Below are 7000 nucleotides of genomic sequence, written 5' to 3' on the forward strand. Positions count from 1 at the left end.
ATGAAAAGCACATTATATAATTAATTTCGTTTATGATGTTTATGTACTAGTTTAGGGAATTCATAGCTCATATTAAATTGAAACAAATAGTTCAAGATAACCCACAATATAAATAATTTCAATATGCATACACGGACTTGGGCAGTAACATCACAGTAGCAACTGTGTTAGAAAAAGAGAGAGATTTCCTCACGAACATGGCGACGCAAAAACCTAGTGGCACGATGTTTTAACATATGGTGTTTCCTCCGTTTTAGTGTAGAGCTCAATGACTTAGAATAGGCCTACATTGTAGTTAGTCACTTATCAAATAACGTACTACTAAAGAGGCAAGAGATTATATTTCAGTTATTCTATATATTTGTTATTAATATTGTTAGTGTAAAAAAAATGTGCAAAAAACAGTAATTTTTTTAAAGGCTTTCAGAATATTCATTTGTTTTTTTTATAATTTCTTGGAAACGACGTGGGAACACTGATTTCAGTTTTTTTACGAAGACTATCAGTGTAATCAATGTGATGTTTTTGTCACCAGATCCGGTATTTTTGGAAATCTATTTGTGCCAAAAGAAATGTAATTTAACGACACATCGAAACTTTGGTGTTTTTAAAGTAAGTCTGGTGATATATCTGGGGTTATTGACACCCAACATTAGTATTTGGTTTATTCTGATTTTTCATTTAATTAACCTTAAACCTTAATTGATTGGGAAATGTCGGCATTACCCTTGATCACATATATAGTAACAGATTGCCCGTCGTAATTTTAAATACGATAGCATGTGAAAGAGAACAACCACCTGGATCACCACCGTTGATTTAAAACAACCACTAGATGGAAGTACAGTTGCTCCATGCAATTCAAATACGAGTTATGGGAGTTATGAAATGGCTCCTTCTACTGTCGCTAGATGGCAGTATAGTAAACTTGACAAAAGTTGTTGCCGTCAAACCTATAAAGCTGAGCAATCTGTTATAGATATTGTAACTTTTATTAAACAATAGTGTTACTTTTATTTCTAGCTTTCAACCACACACAGTCAACAATGGGTATTCCACTCAATGCAGTAGTCGTTATTGCACTCCACAGAACGACAATGACTATTCACATGTATTATTGAGAAGAACAACAATGTACTCCTAATCTCAACAAATGTTTACAAAGCACTATGTTCGTTCGTTCATAGTTCGTTCGCCCTGGCTAGTTCTTCTAGCTCACTCACTCAAGTTCACGGTACGTCGAACCCAAGACATTGAGATAAAGTTCACTGCACGTCGAACCCAAGACTTCCGGACGCGTTGCTTCCGCCTGGATGGTGCCACTCAAGTTCATTGAACGTCGAACCCCGGTCTCGAAGGCTGGCTTCCTTGTTCGCTCACGGCTGATTCACAAACTGACTGACCAAACTAAACTGGCCCTCCTTTGCGGCTCACTTACCCCTTTTATTTACTAGATCACACGTTCTCGAATGTACAGCGTCGCGTAGCTTCTACAACAATCGTTCGCGTGGCTTTGCAAAACTTCCCGATGTTCCCCCCTGCTCCTTCTGCTCCACGTCACGCCGCACCTTCCCTCGCACTAGATGCGCGCGCACCTTTCCTCGCACTAGATGCGCGCGCAACTTCCCCGACGCGAATAGGTCTTCCAACACGGCTCCACAATATAGTGATCAGGGGCATCACATAACGTTCAAGAGTAATCTGTAACCAACGAGCTTTCTCTATCAACTTTCTCTTCGTTACGAGATGAAGAGCGGGAGGTGAGGCGGTAGACAGATGGAAGAAAGTATGTCAGTGATATCAATGCTTACGTTATGTGGTGCAGCAGGGATGCTATTCACTAAAAATATGTAGCCTTGATTAGTTGCTGGTGATTGCTTGTGCTTAGAAAATGAGAAGTTAAGTTGTTCAATTACATACAATTCGTAGTAATTAAGTACTGATGAAGTTACTTTATTAAAATAATTAGTAGGCTTGGTATCCTTTAATTTCCGTACGAAAACTGTTACTAATGTTTCTGAAATGAGCAATAACCTGTCTCTGAGCGATGTTGTATTGTATTGTATTTATTAACATTCCATGGTATTCATACATGCTCACAGCTAGAATATGGAACAAGTCAAAAAACTTAATACTATTATAAAATCTTCATTTATAGTCACAGTTTAGATGAAATATATACAGACGAGATTTACAATATAGTCTACTAGTACAACACAAAGTTTTAGTATCAATTTCACGAAGTGTTATTGAATGTCATGAATTCATCTACAGAATAGAAGGCGTGAGAAATTAGGTACGTCTTTAATTTGGCCCTAAATAATTTTATGTTTTGAGTTTCATTTTTTATATCGATAGGGAGGCTATTAAAAATTTTTACTGCCCTATATCGCACTCCTTTTTGGTAGCACGATAGACTTTGTTATGGAGTATGAAAGTCATTTTTTTGACGTGTATTTATGCTATGAACTGTTGAATTAGTTACAAAGTTTTCACGATTACATACGAGGAAGATTATTAATGAAAAGATATACTGACAAGCCATGGGCATTATTTGTAGTTTTTTTTAAATAGCCCTAAACAATTCCCTAGATTTGGCATCTACTATTATTCTAATTACTCTTTTTTGTGATAGAAATATATTGTTACTATCTGTGGAATTTCCCCAGATTATTATTCCAAAACCCATTACCGAGTGGAAGTATATATGTTCATATCAGCAGCCATGGTCAAGAAAGTCACATTCCTTCCGCTGTTCTGCTCCTGAGAACCAATAAGGTCATGACTTCATGAGCATGAGGAAAGAGGCAGAAGGATTGTACAACGAATAGGGAACAGGTACTTAGCAGGGACGAATTTTGCGACTACTGGTCGGTAGCCCAAGGAAGTTTATAACGTAACAATTGTGTATTATTAACAGACATCGAATTTTTAGGCACTAAAAATTGCAGTTTTAGTTGCCTAAAATAAGCTTAATTTATTAAATTTTGAGCTATACATTTTAAGCACATATGATCATGGCTTCAAACCTATTTATTTCACTGAAATTATACATTAAACTATACAAACCTTGACACAAAAAATATTTTTGAGAAATGAAGGTAGACAACTGTATGTTATATAAACACAGGTGAACAAATGTAATATAATGAAAAAAAAAATAATTTTCAACTTCTTTGGTGTTTAATATTTAGAATTTGTCTGGCGACTAGTTTCGAAGTCTTGTATTTCATTTTTCATTGTCTACATATTAATACAGTAAAGAAGTTGGAAATTTAATCAGTGATATATAAGTGTTAAAAGTGTATATAGAAAAATGAAGAACCAAATTAAATAATTATTACACTTTTAAAGTGGTTCAAATTTAGTTCCATGCTCATTTTTTCATAATTATCTGGATAGTACATCACCAGAATGTTTTCTAAGTTCTCCACAGTTAATCTTTGCCTCTTGTCAATGAGAATCATTTTGCAAGCAGAAAACCTTCCTTCTACTGAAGCAGATGTGAAATTTTAAATTAGCTACAGTAGAAACATCAATACTGTCTGTACTGGAACATTTACATTTTCTCCCAATATCACTCTGGATATTTTGTCAAGCAATGAAAATCCTACATTCTTATTAATACATTGTCACACTTTTAGCTATTTTCCCCAGTTTCACCTAAAGCATAATATATGTCCACCTGGGCAACCTTTACTATTGCTATTTGGCTACGAAGAGATTGTTCTTACATTCTAATAATTGTTCATTGCTTGCAGGGATGAATGAAAAGTTTGATGTTATGTAGCCAATATCTTTTTTTCACTTACATGTCATAGATACTCTTTTACTGCTTTCACACACGCTGCAGTATCGGATTAAGGTAAGTCTTCAATAATTGTGACCAATTCTTTAAAATATTTATAATAGTACACCACTGACTAAATCCATGTTCTCCATCATGTTGACACAGGCTGAGGGGGAGTGGAATATCTGGGCATTTCTCTCTGAATACTGAAATCATGTTTGGCCTTTACAAAAACATTTTTCATATTGGAAATGAACATATTGACAAGAAGAAATTTGTTCTTGATTGTTTCAGAAATCTGTGAAGGGCATGAGCTAAACAGATTATATCAATGATGTTAGAATTAAAAGTTTTAAGAAGTGGAGCTACACCATCAGTACTAAACAAAAGAACTTTAGAATCATCTATATTGTCAGAGTATAACGACTATAGATCTTTGTTTGCAAAATAAGCAATAATTTGTTGCATTTGATTTTTCTGCTGAGCTTTTGCCTCATGTCCTGCTCCTTGCAGGTGGCATTTCTTTCATGCGAAATCTAAAAAGTGTAGAAGTTAACTGAATTAAAATCATAAATGTTGTATTGCCGTAATTCTATCACAAACTGCGATTACTTGTTCGAAAACCCAAAATCTCAATGACCCGTAAATACTTTAACTACGTATCAGAATTTGAAAGCTTAAGTACAGTTGTCTTTAAAAGAATTTCATCTCAGCATAGCTCAGTCAATGTATATATATTATAATAGGCGTACTCATTAAAATATTTCAACTGTTGTTATATACCTTTTTGCTACAAATCTCAGAGAATATTTTTCCATCGAAAGTGAATTGTGGAAATTCTGTTAGCCATTGCTGGATCAGCATAGATGTTGCACAGTTATCTTTCGGCATTAAGCTGCACAGGATAACATCCTAGCACTTAAAACTTCTCAACACAAATAAGGAGAGGGAAAGAGGAACAGCTAACAACTTATTAACTTTCTTTATTACTCCAAACTGGTCACGCCACATCCAATGCATTCTCGTCTCGATCTTACAACTGACTTCGTATCTGGAGATGAGACCATGCAGTTCAATCCCATTGACTGTAGGCCCGCCAGGGAACAGTGACTCTTTCATCATCATCATCATCATCATCATCATCATCATCATCATCATCATCATCATCATCATCACATCATCATCATCATCATCATCGTCGTCGTCGTCGTCGTCAAGGTTTAAGCCTCTAAAGGCTTGTTACGTTCTCATGCATTAAACATTTATTGAGTCCATCTTTTCTTTGGTCTGCCAGTGTTTCTTTTGCCTGTTGGTCTGTAATCTAATAGCAGTTTTGGAATGCGGTATTCTTCCATTCTTACCACATGTTCCCTCCGCTTAGTTCTATATTGGTGTATCGTCTCTATTAGTTTAAAGATGCCTAATTCCTTTCTTATGTCATCATTTCTCCTTTTGTCTAACAAAGTATACTCCTTAGGAATCGCATTTCGGCGGCCTCTATTTTTCTCTCTTCACTTTTTCTTAATGTCCAACATTCTGAGCCGCATAGGAACATGGGCACTGCCATTACTTTATAAAATTTTAATTTAGTTTCTTCCCTAGTTTGTTTGAGGTTTCTTTTTATTGTTCCACATATATAGTTAAATTTATTAATCTTTTTTATTACATCATTTTTAACGTATGATACACTGCAGCCTAAATAATTAAAATTGTTTACTTGTTCTATCATTTTTCCTTCTTTATACGAAGCTATTACAAAGTCATCATAGCAAAGAGTACGAACATTCTTGGTGAAAATATATTTGGCATCCGAAAATTATTATTTCTGCATTTATTTATCAATTTATTGACTAGTGTTTGCCTTGGAATGGCAGCTTCTCTTTGACCAAGTTTGCCAGTATTTAAATCATCTAGTGTCTGCTGTAGCATTTCACTGGAATTACTTCCCTTCATTGCATAATGCCTTCTGTCTAGAGGATCCTTTTGACCTCTTGCCATCCAAAAATTTCAACGCATTGTGAAAATCCAAGAAGAGTGTAAAAATTAGTACAGAAGTTCAATAAAGTCATAGAAATTTCATAAATTTTATTACACAGGCCTGCAAAATTGAAAATTTGAAAGGCATGATGGGGGCCAATAAGCTGATACAATAACAATAGGAGTTTTCTCAGGATCCGTCTGTGCTTATCTATTTAACAAATATTAGTAGTTTACAATATTGGTCACATTTATTTCGTTTTTAACGTTTTCGCTGAAAGTAGTACATGTGTGATACAAATAAATAAACCAATTAAAATAAATCTTGTCTTCCTACCTTCAGTGTGTACAGGGATGTCTCCACAGTATTTATGATATTGATTCACCATATTTAGTCAGATCTGGACATCACTACATATGAACCAACCTGTTTCAATTGCAACTGAATCACACATGTTTTAATTTAATTTTAGTATTTAATACTTTTAATAATTTTGTTTTTGGCTCACATAGCCCTGCTTTAATACAGTAATGTTTTCAATTCATTGTATGTTCACCTACTTCTACAGAGATTTATTTTAATTGGTTTATTTATTTGTATCACATACACATGTACTACTTTCATGTATATAGGCATAAACTCTCCTGACGATGACTTGATTAAGCCGAAAACGTTAAACACGAAATAAATGTGACAAATATTGTAAACTAATAATATTTGTTAAATAGATAAGCAAAGACGGATCCTGACAAAACACCTATTGTTACTGAAAAATTGAGGTCATTGCAAATTGTCTGTGAAATTTGAACTCAATTTTATGTAATTCGGTGTGCTGAATTGAAATATAACCACCATTTTTCTCCATCATGTAAGGTTTTTTTTCACAAAGTTAATTTGAAAATCGTATGTGAAAAGAGTAGATTACTTCACATTATGATCAAAACATGTCCTTTGAAAAGAAAATTAAAAATAGCATCAAATGCATATTTTTCATCAGAAGTCACTCCCAATGTTTATTTACCTTCATAGATCCTGATAATGCCTTTTTCGTTTTTCTGTCTGGTATGTATCCTCATGTAAGTTGCTTTGGGCAGTTGTCTGTGTAACATCCAACAGTATTCCACCAGCAGGTTGACATTCCATCTACCCTGGTATCTGTGTTCCATTTCTTTGACATCTTAATGGAATCTCTCGTCCTGTTCTTCGCTTACAGCACCAAGATTTCGGGAAAG

Source organism: Periplaneta americana, chromosome 17 (assembly GCF_040183065.1).
Source record: "Periplaneta americana isolate PAMFEO1 chromosome 17, P.americana_PAMFEO1_priV1, whole genome shotgun sequence".
Classification (NCBI taxonomy): domain Eukaryota; kingdom Metazoa; phylum Arthropoda; class Insecta; order Blattodea; family Blattidae; genus Periplaneta; species Periplaneta americana.